At 36.3% G+C, this 22,379-nt stretch overlaps 1 protein-coding gene across 1 annotated transcript in view; it reads left to right on the forward strand.

The window, feature by feature from the left end:
* Window positions 1-836: 836 nt before the first annotated feature.
* The window catches only part of LOC135704920 (uncharacterized), a 153,309-nt gene continuing 131,766 nt past the window's right edge, over window positions 837-22,379 (forward strand). The window contains exon 1 of the mRNA XM_065226463.1: window positions 837-2,013. The gene's annotated coding sequence lies outside the window, so the exon portion shown is untranslated. The remainder of the gene's footprint in view (window positions 2,014-22,379) is intronic.

Below are 22,379 nucleotides of genomic sequence, written 5' to 3' on the forward strand. Positions count from 1 at the left end.
AAAAAGGTTTTAATATAATTCTTTTTTCCGAAAATGTATGGGGAAAACAACTATTTTGAATGGTAATGGTGCTTAGGAACCCATTATTTTTAAGGTCTACTTCTAAAAAATCATAATAATAATCATACTTCCAAAAAACCATAACACATAAGGCTAAAACTTTATCACGCAAACGTTCATGTAAACTTCCATAAACATTTCAGTTAAAGTTAAGCAGGGATTACAAACAATTTTTAACCAGTTTTGGTAAGGCCAAGCAATGGTTCGCATTTATACGGGTAGTTCATCTCCGAAGGTCTAAATATGATTGACGACAGTAAATACATTTTTTACCCGGACAGGAACCCTGCTCTTTCTTTAATAAAGCCTCAAGTTGCAAATCAAAGCCCTGCAAGTTCATAACAAATTGAATTCTGTTGCCAAGCAAATATTTAAGAGGTGTTGTATATGACCGAGCCGCGAATGAACTGTTTACATTTGCTCATGTGATCTCACAAACTCCTAAAGGAATCTAATTCATTTGGTGCTGCATAGTCATGGAATTGAATGAATTTCAATTTCCAACCGTGCTCGCTTGCCCCAACAGACTCGATCATATCGGCTCTGTTATCGTCGTTCGTGGGTTCAACCGACACACCGAGAGCCGATCGAAACACTCAGCATTCCACCACTCTGGCTCTTTATCCACATCCGCAATTGCACACGCGCTTGGTTCGTTTGATGCACGATCATCATCTAGGAGGTTCACGAGAGAGAGAGAGAGCCCCCAAAACTTTCTTTCTTAAGATCTACCACCAGCCGGCCGTGGGGGAAAAGGTGGACCGTTGGAATTTCTTCGTCTTCATTCTGTCTAGTGCCGTCGAGTAGGACGGACGTGGAAGGTCTTAGCTGTGAGCCCTAGCAGCGTTGTTCATTAGTGGTGTTTGGAGAAAACCTCAAGCGGAAGAGTATTCCAGCGAAAGCAGTCTCGAAGAGGAGAAATAATAAAGCAGCAACCGACGAGGAAGAGCAAGACAAAGAAGGAGTTTGTGATCTGAGGAAATTAAAAGCAACTCTTGAAAATTTCTTCCAATCTCTTGTGGCACTCGGTAGTGTGACTCTCCTGCTTGGATGGTGGTTTAGTGTGTGTGTTAGGGAAACGGTGGACACACATCGGAGGGTGAAAGAAAGTACGTTTAAGCCCCCCCCCCCATCCCACCGCACCTTACCCCGGAGCACGGAGCTCGAGTGGCGCATTTTGAAGATCAGTTAGTGGAGAGTGAGAGATGAAACTGTTGCTGCACAGGTTTTGTTTTTAAGGAAAATAAAATATTGGTTAATGTGTGTCAGTTGGTTGATAACTATTAAAACCGAGTTTAGCGTCTTTCTCTTGGCTGCTTTCCTTGAGAAGCTGATGAATTTCAGATAAGTTTTCGAAAATTAAATCAAGAGAAACGAAGAGGAAGGTGAAATCGAACAAGCCGATAATGACTCCAAAGTGCCAATCGGGAAGGGTCTGGATTTAACGAATTGACACTAAGCTTCGAACAAATTAACGTGATTTCACCGAAAAATTTGATATTTAAATATCTGGAAAAGACTGTCTCGTAAGGCTGACGGCATCCCGGTCCAAAGTAAAAGCGAAAATAAATAATAATAAAAAAAAACAGGAAGTGCTAAGTAGTGATGACAAACTCGTGCAAGTGGGAAAAGCAGTGAAAGCCTATCCTCCTATCAATCGTGCAGAAGAAATCGAAAACGCTACTGAAGAAAACAAGTTGACCGAGAAAACAAGAACAGGTTCGTCGCTTGCTGGATGACAAATTGAAGTCTCTCTCTCCCGTTTCGCTCGGGTGGATCTTTACAAACATTTCTGCAGACACTGAGCCGTACAGGGCAGTTGGTCAAGCGTAAGGACTGGAGATTTCCCCTTTTCGGGCGAAAAGAAACGTCTAACGTCAGCAAACGACAAGTTCAGACTCGACGGCGGATTAGAGCGAGGAGATTTTTGCGCGCCGAAGAAACCTTGAAAAGGTAAGCTGTTTTGATTTGAGAGATTTTTTTTTGAATGCAAATAGGTATTTGAAGAGGTGGCTTACGCTTGGTTTGCTGTAAGACGTGGACAGTTTGACGTTATATTTATGGTTTTATATAATTGCACGCCAAATGTTTTTTAATTACAAGATTTTGTCGGTTTTTGACTGATGATATTTTTGTTTTTGAATAGTTTATTTAGGTTTTCAAATAATTTACAAAAATCTAGCTATTAAATTTTCTATGGAGGACTTAAAGAATAGATTTATTTTATAATTTGAGTGCAACTTAAACTGAAGTGATTTTTGATTCCGTAATGCACCGAATACCAGCAGTTTGTTAATCTGGACATTTAATGTTACTTTAAATATTGCGTCTACTTTGAAACTTAATAATAAACTATTAAAGGTGTCCGGATTTGTGGACTAGGTGCCCTAAATTCGAGCCTTTAAGATTTTACATTTAGAATTTGCATTTAAAAAATTAAAGCAATAAGATTTCAACACGACACGTCATCTCATCAATATCCTTGCAATGAAAAAGTGCATCGTATTAACTCAGTAGAACTATTTTCAAAATTAAATATGTATATGTACCTTATCGATAACTACAAAATCGAGCTGCATTTACTACAAACCATTTCGGTACTAATTATGGCAAATGTGGACCCTTAAATCAAATGATAGCTTCTTAAAACAAGCATTGCGAATCTATTGTCTTTATGTTGGTAAAAATTAAATTGAAGAACAATTTTAATTCTCACGCTAAAGGTCATGAGTTCAAATCTCATCCCAGGACAAGTAACGAATGATCTAAAATGTGTTAAAGTGCCTATAATACAAAAATCAAGATACGCCTAGGCGTCTAGTTTTTTGCTTATTCTAGTTTTTAGATCCGTATAAGACGACATATTTAATATGCGATGATCATTCTAACAAACCGGTCTTCTACACGCTTAATTTTTGTCATCAATAATAAGATAATTGGGTAGTTGAAATTTATAGAATTTCTTTTTACTTTTCATGAATTTTGAATTTAAAGAGCAATAGTTCACCATTGGGTTGGTAAGCTCAATTTTGCGCACAAATTGCTCATTTTTTAATAACTCTTAATTAACGATCTTGACGAAACATGGTTAATCTTGAAGCTTCTATTATAAAAGAGTATGAGTTAAACACAATAGATTTGTATTCGGGCGAAAAGGTGCTCTTATTTTTGCGTCACAAAAACTAGAAGATAAATAATCGCTGCTCATTTCGGACTTTCAATTAAAAGACTCATTGGTGTGAATTTGGGGTCTCCCTTAGCTCAGTCGGTAAAGGCGCAGCTACAAAGCAAGGCCATGCTGGAGGTGGCTGGGTTCGATTCCCGGTCCGGTCTAGGAATTTTTCGGGTTGGAAAATTTCTCGACTTCCCTGGGCATAGAGTATGATTGGACTTGTCACACAATTATACTAATGCAAAAATGGTACAGGCATCGGAAGCGCTCAATTAATAACAGTGGAAGTGCATTTAGAACACTAAGTTGAGATAAGCTTGAAATGCGAAGAAGAAGAAGAAGAAGATGGTCTGAATTTAAATGTTTTATTGAACTACTCTATGTGAGCTCTGGACTGACTCCACATCAATTGGATAAAGTAAAACGAAGTTTCTCTAAGTGAAAATTTATAAACAAACGAGCAATTCGTGTAAAGAAAAAGAGCAAGGCAACTCAGGTTATGGCACTACTTATAATTTGCAAAAGTTTGGGGGATCGCAGTAGGCTCTACTCAAGAGTGGTTGATTTTCGTTTTGGCTGTCACGTTTTTGCTTTGGTTAGAATTTTCCCTTACGACCGTTGAATTTAAGTAAATGTTTCCAATAATGTCACTTGTTACCACCATATCCTGTGTTCGGTAGTTGGTTAAGTCATATACGCGAAAGTGTTCTTAAATAACCGGTAGAGGAGGATCCATTGTGTGCTAAGGAGGATATGTATGAGCAAGTGCAATCAAAATCAGGTTTGTTACAGATCATCCCGGTGAACCACGAAATGCGATGCAAAACGTGGAGATAAATAAAACTACGGAACCCATGGATTTTAGGATCAAATTAACACGGTGTGACCAGTCCAAATATTTTTTTACAATTTAAAAAATAAATAAATAAATAAATAAACTAAATATGTATCAGGGTTTCAAAAGAACATTTTGAAACTGGAAGCGGTTAACGGCGCCGGTGGTGTAGTGGTAAGCGTGATTACCTCTCACCCCAGCAGGCCTGGGTTCAATCCCAGTCGGCGCCGCCGGGATGTTCTGAGGCATAACATCTCTGATCACGCCTTTCTTCGGAAGGGAAGTAAAGCCGTTGGTCCCCGGTTCATGAGTTGATGGGTCGATAGGTAGGGTCCAGGTGTGGGAGCTGCCTTCCTGGCACGTCGGTAGCATTGGTACGGAAAACAAGATCGACGGAAAAAACAAACCAAAGGAAAAAAAAAGAAACTGGAAGCGAGTGTTCAATATTAATATCCAATTGATAGAGGTAATATATACATGCGGGACTTTTTGTAAATGAAAGTAACCTCGTGTCTTTACAAACATTCTGAAATGGGTTGCTGGATCTGCAATAGAGCTATCACCATCTAACTCCCGGACTAAAACTGTCTACAATGACTATAAATGCGACATTTTAGAGAGAGAGTTCTTCCATAATAACGCTGCCGGCCAGTGGGGGTTAGATGGAATACACACACACACTTCTAATTTGCAAAAGTTTTGGCATGTACCATGGCCTATGTGACTTAAAGGAGAAGGGTCAAATCTGGTATAATCGCGTATCTGGTTGTTGAAAGATGTTTTTTTTTTCAATAAATATATGAAGGTCATATAATTTTATTCTTATTAAAAATAATGACAACTTTTTCCAAACGTTAGTAAATTTTAGAGTCGAGGGCATATCGATGTAATATCAGCGCAGTTAGATTTTCATCCCAAATGGTCAACTTTGACGTACACTGACTCCACAATTATGGATCAGCCAAAAACAATTATGGATCAGCAGTCTAGCTTGTTAATTAAATGGAAATGGTCCATAATTGTGGGATCAGTGTATTGTAACATTGGTCTATAATGAACAATTCGGCTGTAATTTTGGCTGCAGAACTAAAATACAGGGTGGGTTCGATTTGCAACACTTTTCAAATATCTTAAATTTGGTTGTGCCCTGAACTTTGCAATCCTAAACTCCTTAGATTTTCCAGATAATAGTGAAGTTTTGGACGTGATCAGATAAAATTAGGTTGTAATCGTGCGTTGCCAATTTTTTTTAAACACGTGTCGAAAAGTGTAAGGTGCTTTTTGAACATAATCAAAATTATATCTGTTTTTCAATATTGGATATTGAGTTTTAAAATATCATATAAATTAACTTATGGGCAGAGTAACTGCTATTCAAAATAATGTAGATGTACCAGTTATGGATATTCGTTCCTATAATTTATTTATTTATTCGTCAATCAATCAAATCGTAGACTACATATTAACATTAGGACTTATGTTCTATGACTTCGCAGGCTTCTGAAATGTATTTTTAATTCTGTTGAGGGCATATTTAGGTCAATCATTTTACAATGATGATTATAAAAAGTCATCATCTGATTTACCGGTCAAAATTTAGCGTAATTGGTCCGATGGCGATCTACTGCGAACAACTGTCGATTGCGTAATTGTCGGGAAGGTGCATACAAATTTAACCTTGACAATAGATCAGCTGAGTCAATGCGTTGCGAAATGATATTGTTTAATTAAGAAATCTTTGCGTAATCCCGAAGTTATTTCAATGTTTGAATGCTGATCAGCAAGCAACGTGCTTCATATGACGGGAAAGGAAAAGCCGTCCAACCTAACTTACGTAGTGCATATAATAAAAATTGCTTTTGGATTGACTCTATTCGTTCTTCATGCTCTTTCATGTAGGGTGACCAAACAACGCTACAATATTCTAAAATTGACCTCACATAAGCAACGTGAAGTGATTTTATTGTAAAAGGATCTTTAAAGTGGAGACCGAAACGTTTTATGAAATTAAGCATATTGCCTGCTCTGTGTATTATTGTGTTATAATGGTCCACAAATGTCAATTTAGAATCTAGAATAACACCTAAATCTCTTACATTTTCACATATTTCAACATTTTTATTACCTAATGTAATACAAAGATTTTGTTTGTTTAGTTTTTTACTGAACGTTATAAGATTACATTTTTTAATTTTAGTTTCAATAAACTTTTACTACACCATCTGTAAAAAACATGTATTTCATTCTGAAACACATTCATATCGTTATCGCTTCCTATTTCTAAAAATAGATTCATGTCATCAGTTTATATAAGCACCCTGATATTTTTTAAAATAAGAGAAACGTCATTAATGTACAAAATAAAAAGAAGGGGACCTAGGTGCGAACCCTGGGGAACCCCTGACGTGACATGAATTGGCTTAGATGTTTTCTCGTTGAATCCTACAATTTGCTGGCGATACGATTTAATCCAGGTGAGGAGCTCCATCTCAATTCCCATTTTTTTCTAATTTAAAAATCAGCATTGGGATATCAATTCTGTCAAACGCTTTGCTAAAGTCTGTATATAGAGCTTCTACTTGGTTACCTCTGTCCATTGCATTTAATACGAAGTCCACAAATTCCAAAAGGTTTGTGGTGGTTGAACGGCCTTTAAAAAAGCCGTGTTGTGCACTAGTTATTCTTTGTTTTATTTTTATATATAGGATTTTTACCTGATTTATATATGGGTATTAAGTAAGATTTTTTCCATTCCTTCGGGAATATACTGGATTCAAGACATAATGGTATGTTCCAGTTTTGAACTATAGCTCTTGAAAAATATTTTCTACGATGAGATTTCAATAATCAACTTTGTTTGACGATTCGATTTTCAGATTTTGAAAGGAGTATTGCTCAAATGTGTTTATGTGATGTCCATGAGCTACAAATTATTTGAGGAAAGAAGAAGAGGAATCCATTGATTGTTTTCAGCGGCTATGGTAATGTAGGGTAGGATGGTGCAAAACGCACCATTTATGCAAAATCGTCAATTGCTGGCGTATGGAAGCTAAAATCAAGGAGAAAGTAATGGTGTATGTTTCATTACGATGTTTTCTACTAAGATCGAGTGTTTTCGAACTATAAAACGATGATTTTTCATGATTTTCAAAGGTATTTTTTTTAAATCTATTTCAAAATGATAGCGGAGCAAAACGCGTGATTCATGGTGTAATATGCATCACAACATTGGGGCAAGACGCACGACAACAATGGCCAAAACGCACCACAAGATTGGGGTAAAATACACCGTATGATAAAGACAAACCAAGTAGAAAATGCAAAGGTGGTATTTCGAACTATTATTCCTTTATGTCACATCAGAAATACGGTCTCAATAGAGTGTTAAACTGTGATTCATGAAGTAAAACATCTGAAAAATATACGAAAAGTGAATTCGTTCCATTCCTTTGCGATATATGCCGTTAAAAGCTTAATTTGTAGTCGATGAGTTTAACAAAAACTGTGTCATATTTTGCACAAAATGCTATTTTTTAAAGGAATCAGTAGGTCAATATATGATTTTATGATCAGGAATTATTTGTGATCCTCCAGTTGAAAACAAACACAATCCGTTGCCCGGAAAATGCATCTGAGGAGAAGTTATCGTTTATAAAGAGAGAGAGAAGGATTTGAAATTTCCGTTTAATTCCACTACCTTATTTGCTTATCCTTGACAGATACGCATATTTCGTCTACAATGTGCAGACTTTTTCAGTGTCTTATACTAATACTATCTTTATGCAGGTATTCCACTAAGACGCCCACATTCATCAGGATTCAAGTTATCGTTGTTTTTTCTATAAGTGGGCATTTTACCCCAGGGGTTCATTATGGGCTGTTACAGTGTATCAAGGAATTTGTCGCAAAGCTGTATTTAAACAGTACGGAAAAAGCTGTAAATTTAGCGGTTCCTACATCACGCAGAGGACAAGAATGCAACTTTTTTTTTGATTCTTTATTAATGAGACTTTCAGCCCTAGCACATAGCATATGTGGAACACGATTATCAAAAATCGATCCCATCGATCCGTCAAATGGATTATACCAGCTGTAAAATGAGAAAGGAGATCAAGGGGATAGCCAATTCATTTAAAATAATTCTAACGTGGTTTATTATTCAATGTCTTTTTAGCACTCTTGAACTCATGTCTTTGTATTGCCTTAGCGATTTACGTTCTTTAATTATAATTATATAGCTAGCGTTAAAAACTTTCATCATCTTGCTTCACACAGCATAACATAAATTAACGTTTGCATAAAAAAGTTCACATTTTTGCCGATTTTTTAAGCGATTACCTGCCACCTAACAATTTATCCTAAAATGTAATTTGAAGCTGCCATATGTTAGCTGTTTACAATTTAATTTGGAGAAGTGGAGAAACTCCACGCGTACATTTGTTCAATTCTTTAAATTTGTGTGGGAACATTTTTTCAATTTTCTATCTCTGTGATAAACTTATAAAACAAATGTGTGCACCATTGTTTTATATTTATAATTTTTTGGGACCAATTGCATCAAACTTTGATTAAATTTCATCTCGTAGGAAAAATACAACCGCAAATTTGGAGTTAGATGTATACAGTTTGAAGTCCAGAGTGAAGCAGCATTTTGCAACATTTTGTTAGGGTTGATATAGAAGTATTGAGGATCTTAAGAAAATTTTCCGTTCTGCTGCTACCGTAGAGTAAGCAGCTGTAAAAGTTCTACTGCCAGTATAAAACAGAGCTGAATATGTACTTAAAAAAAACATAGTGTGTATTGACAAATTGTAGTGATTCTTTGAATTCTTCTTCATTTGATAGCTGCGGTGGAACTTTTTCTTCTTCTGGGAATTAATCCTTTAAACAGAAATAAATATCTGAAAAAGCAATACCATGTGGAAAATATGCAGTGTGGCTAAGGTCCCAGACTGGGAGTCCCAGTTAGCTGTTTCAAAGTTACCAAAAACGGCTTGAACTATTAATTTTTTAATGCACCAATAAGTACTATTTACACGCGCAAGTAATCATAGTCTTTTTTTCTTGGTTTTTTTCGAGAAATTTCGTAATGTAATAATAAGATGATTTATTAAAAATCCGGTGAACAATATTCCAATACACCCAGACAAAATTGTTGTTTTATAACACCTATACAACGCATTTTTTTTATTATTATAGTTTTTATGGGTCATTCGCGACTTGTCCGGGGGTGAGATTTGAACTCGTGAATTTGGCGTGAGGGGTATGGATGTTAACCACTACGCCGGGGTCACCCCGTACAACGCAATATAAAATCTTCACATTTCACAAAATCAGCTATTTGCTATGTTTTCGTTTTTGAGTTATACTTTTTTGAAGTTTTCAAGTTTTGGGTTTTTACTCAATACTCCTATGCGACTAGACTACCATGCGTCGTGACCATGTTACAGTCACTATAAATTGATGGAGACGCATGGTAGTCTATTCGCATAGGAGTATTGAGTAAAAACCCAAAACAAAAAAGCCTAAATTTTCAAGGAAAAATATAGCAACACATTGCGGCCTCCATCTACAAACCATGGAAACCATGAAAAATCAAGTACAATCAATAATTTTCAATACAAAATCTCAATTTTTTAATATGGTTTTGATCTAATTTCTGTCCTACCAAGTACAACCCGCGCTTTACATCTCTTTTTTGAACGGCTCTCAAAAGATTGAATATTTCTGTCAAAAAAGAGTTCTAAATGTATTCACCTTTCCGGTACGTATGGAATTGGATTTGATAAAGAGCCACAAATTGTTTAGATATTGTAGAAAATCTATTACTGCTTCTTTATTCTAAATTCGTCCTACGAATTTCAATTCCTTTCTAATACCCCGTTCACATTACAGCGTATATCACGTGATATACGCTGTTTTGCAATGAGCACTCATACATCTAGTTTTTACTGGAAATCCTATGTATGAGTGCTCATTGTAAGACAGCCTATATTACGTGATATAGGATGTAATGTGAACGGGGTATAACGCTTTGAAACGCCATTAGATTTTCTTCGTCCTACGGATAAACGTAGAAAAAGGGGATTCGCTAGGAGCGCTTTTTTTGTTTTGAGAACAATGAGCGTACATATTCATACAATGCGATCTAATAGGATTTATGTTGTAGCTAATGAACTAACGCATCGGAACAAACCTATTATTGATTTGTGCACGGTGAAATCATCGATATTATTATTGATCGATAGAACGGAAATACCCTATCACCGTAAAAAAAATGCCGAAAAGGAAAACCGAAATTATCGAGAGAATTACTTTGCGTGAACAAAGTTCTCACGCTCTGTGCTTTATTTATATCAACACTCCTTGTTTTTTTTTTTCTGAGCCCCAAAAATGTTAAATGACAATTAGAGACCAATATTTGTGCCAACAAACGGCCATTTTGTAACTGTGAACGTATTTCAGTACAGTTGAAGCAAAAAAAAAATCTATTTAACGTTTTTTATATTTATTTATTTTTGACTTCATTTAAAGCTTTAAATAATAAATTTACCAAAATTGCTCAAACTTCCGATGTACCTAATCAATCAGGCCCAAAACATTACAGATAAATCTTGAATAGGGGAAATGACGGCTTCGGCATGCCAGACTATTTTCGGCAACCCAAATTAAAACACTATTTTCACTGGATTTTCTTACGAAAACACTTCGCTGAATGCATGCAAACGATTCTTTATGCTTTCAGCTTCAATTTGACTATATTTTTACCACTGAGAAAAAGTAATCTAGCAAGGTTTTCTTGAAATGAAACACACGCACTACAAATTGTAGCTGATTTCGAGTTGCCGATAATAGAACAGCAGATTTACATGCAGTTCAAATGGAACGGTTGCCGACAATACTCGCTCTCACTAGAGAAGATTGGAGCTTTGTAAAAGCGTTTCAAAACAGTTTTTGACAATTCTTTCGACTGAAATTGTTAGAGCAGTTGGCAGCAAAAGATTGTTAACAAACCAATACTGCATATGTGTGCGTTCTTTAGAGAAAAAAGGCTATAGAAAGAAGGTCGCTGCTTAGGTTGCCGAGAATACGTAAATTCCCCTATTTGATGAATCTGCAGTCAAGATTTCAGGATCTCTGATGCATGTACTCAGAAATCACACCTCTTTAAATTAAAAAATAAATAAATATCTAATTGTTGGTACCGATCGGAGAACCCCTCGTTCCAAGGGAGCATTTTCTATTGTTCATGATATTAGAGTAAGCACTACATTCTTTTGTTAATATCATCGGAACGAATGAAGCTACGGATAGCATTAGATACTATTTTCATAAGAAAATTAGACAAGAAACCGAAATCTGAAATTATTAATTTTGTACGGTGTTGTCAAAATGGTTTTCATTTTCATTTTGATGGTACCACAATGTTTTTTTTTTTACATAAGAAACATATAATGTCAACAAGTAATTCGCGTAGTTCCTGAGATATTGCTGTCACATTGAGTCAAAAGTTATGAGCAAAATAAATGTCTATTTAATTAAATTTGTTTTGCCATTTTTTCTCAACAATTTAATTTGTTCTCCTCATCTTTTCTCTTAAATTTTTGAATATTAAAATTAATTCATTTTGAGAAAAATGTGTCTAATATTTATAGAAATGACATTGATGGAAACTGCACATTGTACCAAAATACATATCTTTCATGTATACAAAATGCAAAATGGATTAAAATGGGATATAATTACTTGTTTTCTCTCAAATATCATATGATTGTTCGGTATATCGATGGTGCCTTTATAAAACACTTAAATGAAAAGCATTCAATATTCGCGATGTTCAGCACTATTGGATCAGTTTGATTATAAGATTTAACCCCCCCCCCCCTACGCATAATTTATATAAGAAGGCATTAGAGCAGTTCATAAATTACGTAGGTAGTTAAGGGGTGTTTGATGGGTGACCAGTTCCACGCCAAATGGGATAAACAAAAAAATTGAGACTCGATTTGATAAAAAAATTGCATAATTATGTGTTATGGGCGATCATTCACATTTTTGCGAAAATTCGACCATTTTCTATCTTTAAATTTTTTTAAAAGCCTTTTTGACATTTTTTATTAAATTGTAACACTTCTGATTGAAAATGGCGTCTGAGACAAAGTTGTTTGTAAACGTAAAGTTATTCCGGGATAAATTTGTTTTAGTAATTTGGAGTAAATATTTGAAAGAGTGTTAAAACTGAAACGTCTTAATAAGTATATCTTCAATATTTTAATGAAAATAGCATAAACATCATTAGATTTATACTGTAATGATTCACTCTTACAGCTTTCACCCTGGTTTTGTCTGTTGATTTGATTTGTTTGAATTGGTTTTCAGCTCTTTTGTGTTGGCAGTCGCGGGCGGTCAATTTTGCTCATGCTCATGTTCTAAGTTTCTTTTCAGCTTTTCGATGATGGAACGTCTTCAGATTTATATTATAATGATCCACCATTTTGTTTAGGCTTCAGGCAAATCCAAGTATAATGCATGATAAAATTGATTCATTTAAAACCATGGTCACATCACTTATCAAGGTGAATCCTGATCCAACGAACCCAACTTACTAACAAAATGAGATATGAATCAGCCTCTGGCTGAAAGTCTCGCTAATGAAGATAACCTAACCTACTAACAAAATCTCCTTTCTTGTGTCTTTTGTTGGGGTGCAGAGGTAAACACGACCCACAAACAACAAAGGTCACTCTAATATTCCTTCCCTACTCCCACGTGATTGCAAGGAACGTGGCTGGCACCGTTATTGATCTACAAAATATGGAGTCACTGAAACTTTTACAATGAGAATGGACGGTCACTCCCAGCCCCATTCAGTTGATTCATTGTACAATTACACTGATTTTGATCAATCACGGAGTAGCAACCATTGATATGTGCAGTCAGTCTAAGCTAAGCTAAGCTAATATTTCAATGAAAATTGCAAACCTTTGGAGTATTCAAAACCATGGACACTTGAAAATTTACAAAACTTGTAGGGTATCAACTTTTGATCATATGTTTAAACTACTTGTTAACTAGCTTTTTCATGTAGTTTTTGAACAGATAGCGATTTAAAATGTTTCAAATATTGTGTTTTCTCGGAAAGCCTTATTTTTAACAACTTTTTTCTCAGACGTCATTTGCGTACTACAATTTATTGACGCCATTTTGATAAAAAAATACAACATCCAAAATGGCCGAATTTTTTTAAAAATGTGAAACACAACCATTTATGCACACACATAGGAGTACATACCATGGTAGAGGTAACCATAGCTGCAATTTCAAAACCTACACAGATAAAAATTCTGAATTTTAATAGTGATGTAAACATTCATTCACGTAAACTTGTATTTCATTTCACGCAACCGAGCAACTTGTAAACAATGTTGTTTACAACAATGGGCTTTTGTAAACAATATTTGCTACATTGTATGAAATGTCTCAGAACATTACATGATATATAATGTAAACTTATATGATATGTGACGCTCCATTTATGTGCATCATACTGAACAGAAATTTACACTACTTTTTCGAACTGTGTACGACTGGATGCCTTCCTTCAGATAACAACTGGAGTGCGGTAAAAATCGGTAGAGCTGTTTCAAACACATCGTTGGTACATGAGCGGGCAGTGGTGGCGGGGGGAGAGGGGGGACACCCCTCACCATCCCTCTCCAAAGGGGGAGTTTGGTAGAGAGATGATAAAACTGATTTGTAACTTTGTTAAAAAGTTGTCTAGCTCGCTTTCTACTCTCTATATGCAATTTTCACACTGCCGTGTACTCTAAACGGAACTATCAACTCTATACTTTCATCTCCTCATCTATCGTATAAAAATTACCACTTGAGTCTGTTATTTGAAATTAGCATCTTCAACTATTTATGCAAAGTTTTATGCAGATCTGAGAAGGTCGACCTTTTCCGATTCGTTATTTGGCGAGGAACTGCTCAGGAGCTACGATCCATACATATAAAAATATGCTGACTCGGGGACGGAGATCAACGTAGTTTATGGACAACCCCTTCGTATTCTGGAATACTTGCCACCTGTTTGGAGCAGTTGTTATACACTAAAGACCTATAACCTAAACGATGTATATTCCCAAGACTAACAATTCCGATAAAGATTTTTTTAAGGCCACTATCACCTCGATTCTCAACCTGGGGCTCCCAAACCCCCACTAAGTGAAAAGCACATGAATGAAAGATGTTAGGCGAGTTTGACCGAACGGTGATTTCTTTTCCTTGTCCAATAATATCCAGCAAATTTACATATTTTATAAATTCATTTGAATATTTCTGAAAATGGTCGACACAAGCGATATTTTTGAAATCTGAATGCATTATGATCAACATTCACAAACTCCTACAGATACGTAAAACCTGAAACGAACGTGATGATATAAAGGTTAACTATATTTTTAAGTATCCTTTTAAATTAATGTATCAAATGTGTTACAAAATATGACCACCACAAAATATTACGACCGAACGAACCGTCCTCCATATGAGCACCGATGTGTCGCTCAAACATTCGCAAATATTAATTCCGAAAAATTCAACGCGTTCCTGCGGGCGGCATTTGCTGTGAAGCGCGTCCAAAATATCGTCCGGTCGCGGAGGTCTCAGGTTTCGCGCATATATGTTTATTTATTAATCATCGCATTGGAATTAAGAGAAAGTGCTGCACGCCGTCGTGTGCGAGAGTGTGACTCCGCTCTTTCCGCCTTAACTTTGATCAGATGCTGTGTGAGAGAGTGAGCTTGCTGCTGCTGCTGCTGCTGATATACAAGCTTAGTCATTGGTTCGAATCGGACATTCCGGTGTCGCGGCGCGGGAACCGTCGTCATTCCGCGATAGCAGCAACAGAAATGTGATATGAGGCATAGTAGTAGCAGTTGTAGTGACCGTATGCCATGTGCTCGAGCACTACCGGGGGAACTGATTGGCGATGACGACGGTTCGCAAGGCAGCGGGAGGTGAACGCTCGCTCTTGTGCTTCAGGCAGCCAGCATGACGAAGATAGTTTTTCGGAAATATTCGAATTACTGATCAAAATTTGTTGGACTGTGTTTAGATGGCCTTTTCAAATATGCGCAAGCGAATCAATTTTATGTTTTCACTCCTTTTTCGGTATCGTTTGACTCGATGGGCGGTGGCTGGCGTCGCAGATGTTGTCGCTCTTAGCGGACGGGAGAAATTGAAATTTGCGAAATGACGTTGCAAGTCACCAGTCGAATTGTGCTGTTGTGGTATTGTTGATATTTCATCTGTGAAATCACGTTGATAACTCGCAACTGTTGCTCATGTCAATGACTTAGTCATAGGATCATTTATGTATTATGTAACGCAACAGAGAAATGGTGCAGTGTTCAGTTTTTGTTGCAGTTTGATTGGCAGGACTCCAAACCTATCTTCAGTCAGCTTTAATTATAATATATATATATTTACATATAACATAATATAACAGATACTTGAAGAAGGTGGATGAATTCCCAAAAAAAAATCGATTTCCTTTGTTTCTTGGCTATCATAGTAAGAGTTAATAATTTTAATAACAATGATTGTGCAAAATTTGTTACGATTTTGTTACAGAGGCTTGAGAAGCTAAAGTCTTACTTTTTACATAACGTATCATATTTTTTTTTTTATAATTACTTTATTTGTACAGGCTCAATCGAATAAACTTTACAGAGCCGAGTTATTCTTTGCGTTATACATTAGGGCCTGTTCATAAACTACGTAGACAATTTTTTGGGATTCTTGACCCCCCCTCCCCCTGCGTAGACAATTGTCCATACAAAAAATTTAAAATTTGTATGGGCCGTGGATAATTGTCAACCCCCCCCCCCCCTAAACTGTCTACGTAGTTTATGGACAGCCCCTTATTACTGTCTTAAATTTAAAGTTAAAGGAACTGGACCGAGTACTCGCGGTTGTCTCGAGGTTAGTGGAGATTTACAATTTTTTGGATGGGAAAAGGGAAGAAGGAGGTTTGAAATGTGGTTTACGATACAACTATTTAATTAATCCTAAAGCATGAAATTATTTCTATTCATCTTGGAAACAAACATTGAAAAAAAAACCCCAAACGTACAAAATACAAACTAAACACAAGGTTAATCAAACTTACAATCTAAGGTTAATATCCTTAAAGTAAACATATATGAGTTTCATAAACTCCAGATCGCGTCTAGCCAAAATATCCCGAACTGGAACATTAGGTTGTCTACCTCGAGCCCGAAGGGAATCATAAAAATGTGATCTGACTCCACGATACTCCGCACAAGACCAAAGGATGTGATCAGCGTCCTGGTAACCTTGTCCACATTCACAGAGATTGCTGTCTCCCAACCCCACACGGAACAAGTGAGCGTTTAGACAATAGTGATTGGACATGAGACGAGACATCACGCGTATGAAGTCTCGACTCAAGTCCAACCCTTTGAACCATGCAAACTTCGACACCTTAGGGATAATTGAATGTAGCCATCGTCCCAAGCTCCCTTCACACAGATAAAAATTCTGAATTTTAATTGTGATGTAAACATTCATTCACGTAAACTTAAATTTAATTTCACACAACCGAGCAACTTGTAAACAATATTGTTTACAAAGATGGACATTTGTATACAATATTTGCTACATTGCATGAATTGTGCTAGAACTTTACATGATATATAATGTAAACTTATATGAAATATGACGCTCCATTTGTGTGCATCATATTGAACAGAAATTTACACTACTTTTCGAACTGTGCACTCCATTGATGTTGCCAGCTAACGAGCGACTGCTGACGATAAATAGAAAAAAATTCACTATAGGCGTAACGTATCATATTGTTCACGCCAGTCATTGTGAAGCAACCTCCAACGTATGACTAATTCGACATCACCTTGAAGGATATTACGTTTGTCGATTACCCGAATACCTACACAGCACATACAAGAGACAAGATGACCCAAAATAGATCCAACAGGTGGCACAGTCGGAATTATCCATCAGAGAAGTAGAAAAATCCGAGTTGGCTATAGCGTCATGCTGTTTAAATTTGCGCGCTTTGTTGACCATGCGCATAAAAAGTAATCTTTTCCCGACACCCTCCCATATAAATGAGAGAAGTAATCATTACTGGAAGGTCTTATTACATCGGTAGTCGCGATGCGTGTTTCACGAAAGCGGTTTCGTAGTCTGAATTCAGCGGAAAGAAAAAATATATCGGAAGCAATTATGCTCTCAACTTCTCTGGGTCAGCAGGATTATATCTTGGTCGATGAATTACAGAGTAACTTGCGCCGAAGTCGATCAATGGTTCCGGTAAATTATATCATGACTTACAGTTGGAATGAGTCATGTGTGTTTGACCAAGACATTTTGTAAAGGAAAGTTTTCTGATAAATCACAGCTCTGCCCAAGTAATGAACAAGCGCACTAATTGCCCTTTTTACATATACGGCTAATACAACGGTCAGAAGCCAAATGTTAACCTTATATTGTGAAAAGGACTTTAACGGTAAATTAATCATGTTACCGTGCTTCTGCGTTCATTATCCTTCAGATGTCACTGCTGTTCTTAATGGTTTCTATCAGAAAGTACGTAAATACTTAGTTCCATTAATTGTTAACAGATGGCAATGCGGTCAAAACATGTATGGTACTTCTAAATATGCAGTTAGATTAACATCTGAATATCCTTCTGTTTTACATATTCTACACAAAAAATACTTTCTAAGCCCCGCCCCGAAAGGATTTCCCACCATTTTATATTTTGTGTTAATCGAAATGCATCTATAGATAAACCAGACCAGAGATGCCAGATTTTTTTCAGAAGTCTGTGAAAAATGTCTGTGAATTTCAGAAATGTCTGTAATTGGGCTGCATAAAATAAGCAGAAGTTTTGCGTGTGACGAAGGGAAGAAGATGCGAAATTTAAAATGTCTGTAAAAGTCATGTTCATTTTTGCTCGACCTGCTTTTAACGAATTGGACCTAATTGGAATTGGGAATGCATCCATTTACGCCGTATACGTTAAAAGCAATTAATAAAAGATAAATTACGATTACACGACAAATGAGGTCAACTCAAAGTTGAGATTAGTTCACTCATATTCTTGAAAACGTAGTTAACTCATAGAATGAGTAAAACTTCCCGAGCTTTTACAGGTATTTGTTTTCTAATATGAGAAGCATCTCGATGTACATATGAAATTAGTACACGGAAAAAAAAATTTCATGTAGTTTCAATTGGGAATGCACATAATATTTTTTCATTACCAAAACCAATAATATCTATCTGAATTTCACATAACATTCATGTGATCACATGAGGTATGTATGATAAATCACTTAAATTTCATTTGACACATAAGGTTCATATGATTTTGTGATACAATTCCCAATTATGATATGACATGAAAATTATGTGAAATTCTAATGAATGTTTTCCATTGGATATGTGATTTATTCTTTGAGTGTGTAGAAGTAAATGAGTAAATGTTTCGTCGCTTTTTGTTATATTCGAAAAGGTTTATGAGGCTCGGAAAATTTTACTCATTCTACAAGTAAACTAGGTTTTCAAGAGTTTGATCTGATTGAGTTGATCTTATATGCCATGTAGTGTGGAATTCCGTTAGTTACTTAGTACTGGTCCTTTTGCACGCCAGCAGCGGGGGAATGAGCACATCTTAGTGAGATATTCAACTCAAATGAGGAATGTATAAGCTTATTAGTACGATTCTAAACACTTCGTGCTCAAAAAATGTTGATGAATCAGGATCAGGGTTGCTGAAACGCAACATATTCATAACATTTTGCAAAATAATTACAGCGCCTGCTTTTGTGATTGTTGCATGTTCAAACTCTAGAAGCAACGATATTTACCCGGAGATTAGGCAACAGAATTGATGGCCAAACGTAACCAAACCCAAGACCAAACGATAGGTGCCACCGATGTTGATCTTCACCGGATGCCTGAGATTGGGAAAGTCTGTTGAGGTAGTGATGGAAATCATTAATGACCTTGGAGATATCGGAGGATTCCCATTCGTGACATATGCGTTTCCGTACTTCCTATAATGTATGTAATGCGCTATACTATCACCTCAAAATTTCAAGAGCACAGCTGCCACAAACCATACAACAATACAACATACAACTAGACAACTTCACACTTGATACAGCAGACAGGGAGTTGCAACTTCATGAGTGATGTCACAACTGTGTCCGAAATTTCTAAATCATCATATGAAAAATGTTCGTTTTGGATACAACATGGCAGCACATTGACAGGACCTATGAGTGTCTATAGCAGTGACAGCTCGTTTGTGTGGTGGATTTGAAAACACGCGAATTTCTTATGGATGTTGCAACATGCATCGCACATGTAATTTGATTAAAGATGTAAAAAAGTGTAACAAAATAAATTTTAAAATTTTCCCTTGATTACAAAAGTTTGTAAATATCTGTGAAAAAACTAAAAAGTCTGTAAATGTCTGTAACGAAAAAAATGTCTGTGAAAAAAATAAAAGTCTGTAAATTCAAAAACATGTCTGTAAATCTGGCATCTCTGTACCAGACATGCTTTGCAGTGTCAGGTGCTCTGTTTCGTAGTCTGTGAGTGGGAAATCACAAATAGAGTGTTATCAAAATATATGGCATGATGAGAGATTGAGCTCGTGAGCTCTCTTAAATTTGATTTTTTGGCTCTCTGGGGACTGGTAGTGAAGCGCGTAAAATTGTATGGGGAAAAATTATTTTTATTTAATTGTAGCTTGTTAACAATAATTTCCGGGAAATAAATGAACGATAAAGTCCACAAATGATTTCTTTAGGCTGTCGTTCACTTTTTTAGCCTGAATATGCATCTAAGGCAAGGTGGACGCTATTTATGTTTATTTTTCGAAAGTCTTCGACAAAATGCCCTACGAACTCGCCATTCTAAAAATGGATTACTTTGGTCTACCATCTTGGATCATAAATCTGCTGGAATCGCATCTATTGTCCCGTAAAGTTGTCGTTAAGGTTCATGGTGCTTGATCCGTTAAGCTTGCAATTCCGTCGAGTGTGCCACAAGGAAGTCATTTAGGTCCCCTGATCTTTGTGTTATTCGTAAATGACCTTTGCAATATTATGTGCTCCGAAGAGATATTAGGGGTATTGACTATGCGCGTGGTAAACTTATACACTATCGTAAAAATATCAGGGTCCATTGGAGTGTCATGGATGTTCACGCATTTACGAGGGTGTATACGCTTACGATGCGCTTTGTGAATACCCCTTTTGTATGCGGATGACCTGAAAATCTTTCGAGCGATACAATCACCTCTGGACTGCTGTGCTCTGCAAGCTGACATTGAGCGGCTGTCCATATGGTACCAGGAAAATTGAATGCATACGAACGTTGATAAATGTAAAGTCATCACATTTACGCGCACTTGGTCTCCAATTGTAAACGACTACATACAGATGCTCTCACCTTAGGAAAGAGTCAATTCGATCAAGGATTCAGGAGTCATTCTTGACAGCAAGTTGCGGTTTCATGAACACATTGGATTCATACGCCGTAATACAGCTCATTTCGACGACGTTTATACTTTGACGAAGTATCCTAGAATATACCATACAGGTTTGGACTCCAACAAATCGGACGAGTTCAGAAACGCTTCGTCAGGTACGCTTTACGGGGTCTGATCCCTTCAACCTACCACCTTACGATCAACGGTGTACACTTATTGGAATGCAAACTTTAGAGAGCAGACGGTTGATAATCCAGAGGTTTTGTATCTTCGACATTTTAACCGGTAACATCGACTGTAACAGTTTATTTCAGAATGTGTGCTTACATGCTAGCTAATCATCAAACCCAATGAAACCAACTAAGGCCAACATAATCCACTAAACGCGTGCTGCTGATCATTCAATGAAGTCTGCCTAGTATTTGATTTCAACATTAGTAAATTAGTCTATAAGAATAGGATTAAGTTATTTTAAGCAGCCTGTACGACCATGTGGTCGAAGGCAGTGAACTATAAATATATCAGGCATAACATTTGATAACGGCACAAAAGCATTTGTAAACAAACTTTCTAAGGCCAACATCATCGGATAGGGACAACTATCACCTTTCCGAAAGTGGTATTGGTTTGCGTGGGCGTACTTTGGTTCGCGTGTAAAGGGCCTTAATAAAGCTTGTTTACAAATGCTTTTGTGCCGTTATCAAATGTTATGCCTGATATTATTCCCCCTCCTATCAATTTTTATATGGAGATTTGTATGTCTTCTTACCAGTGGACTGTGGTCCAGAATGCAGATTTAGGTGGAAGAATACGTTTTGAGCCTGAAATTGAGATTGTACACAGCAAAAAAATAATTTTGATATCACGTCAAAGTGGATGCACTACAATCATGTCGAAAATATGGTGTAATATTACTTGCTAAAAAGGACAAAATTATCATTAATACAATGCATGAACTGACATTACGCTGCTTTTACTGCATTTGTTTATTTATGTGGTCATAAAAATTACATGAAATTTTCGACATGATTGTAGTGCATCCACTTTGATGTGATATCAAAATTATTTTTTTGCTGTGTAGACTAAAAGTCTCTTGTACAAAGATGTTCCTTATAGATAGGCCCTCATATATATGACAATGAATTCTAGGGTGGTTCTTATGATCATTGAAATCAAAAATCTAACTTTATTGTTTGAAGAAATAAAGGTATATATTCTTCAGCAAAGTTATAGCCGAACTAATTTCAAGCAACTTTTGATAACAAAACTTTTTGGATGAATTAGAGCTATTTTCTTGAATTGAGCAAAAGTTGTTTTGCTCTAGTTTCCTTATTTAAAAATTCTCGGCAAAGATGTCATGAAATAAATTTTAGATCTTTTAAAGGCGCAAATTTTTGCTCCACAGAGCTTGTCGATATCTTTCGCCGATCAAGAGTTATTGACGTTTTTCTATTCGAAATATGCCAGGTTTTATGTGCGAAACACAAACTTTACAATCTTTTTTTTTATACTTACACATACAAAATATCATCATAATATCTAATATAAATCAGCTGAAGTCACTGTTAGGATCAACTAAAGATTCAATAAATGTCTTAGGGAAAGCCGGAGTCTACAAAATATCTTGTCCAGATTGCAATAAAATCTACATTGGTCAGACGAAAAGGACTTTGGAAACAAGGTTTAAGGAACACATCGCAGAGGTAAAAAAGGCTAACAAAGAGATGGATAAAGGACTTCATTATGAATTTAAA

Source organism: Ochlerotatus camptorhynchus, unplaced genomic scaffold (genome assembly GCF_037179485.1).
Source record: "Ochlerotatus camptorhynchus isolate MF236.1 unplaced genomic scaffold, CSIRO-AGI_Acam_v1.1 ptg000251l, whole genome shotgun sequence".
NCBI classification, from domain to species: domain Eukaryota; kingdom Metazoa; phylum Arthropoda; class Insecta; order Diptera; family Culicidae; genus Ochlerotatus; species Ochlerotatus camptorhynchus.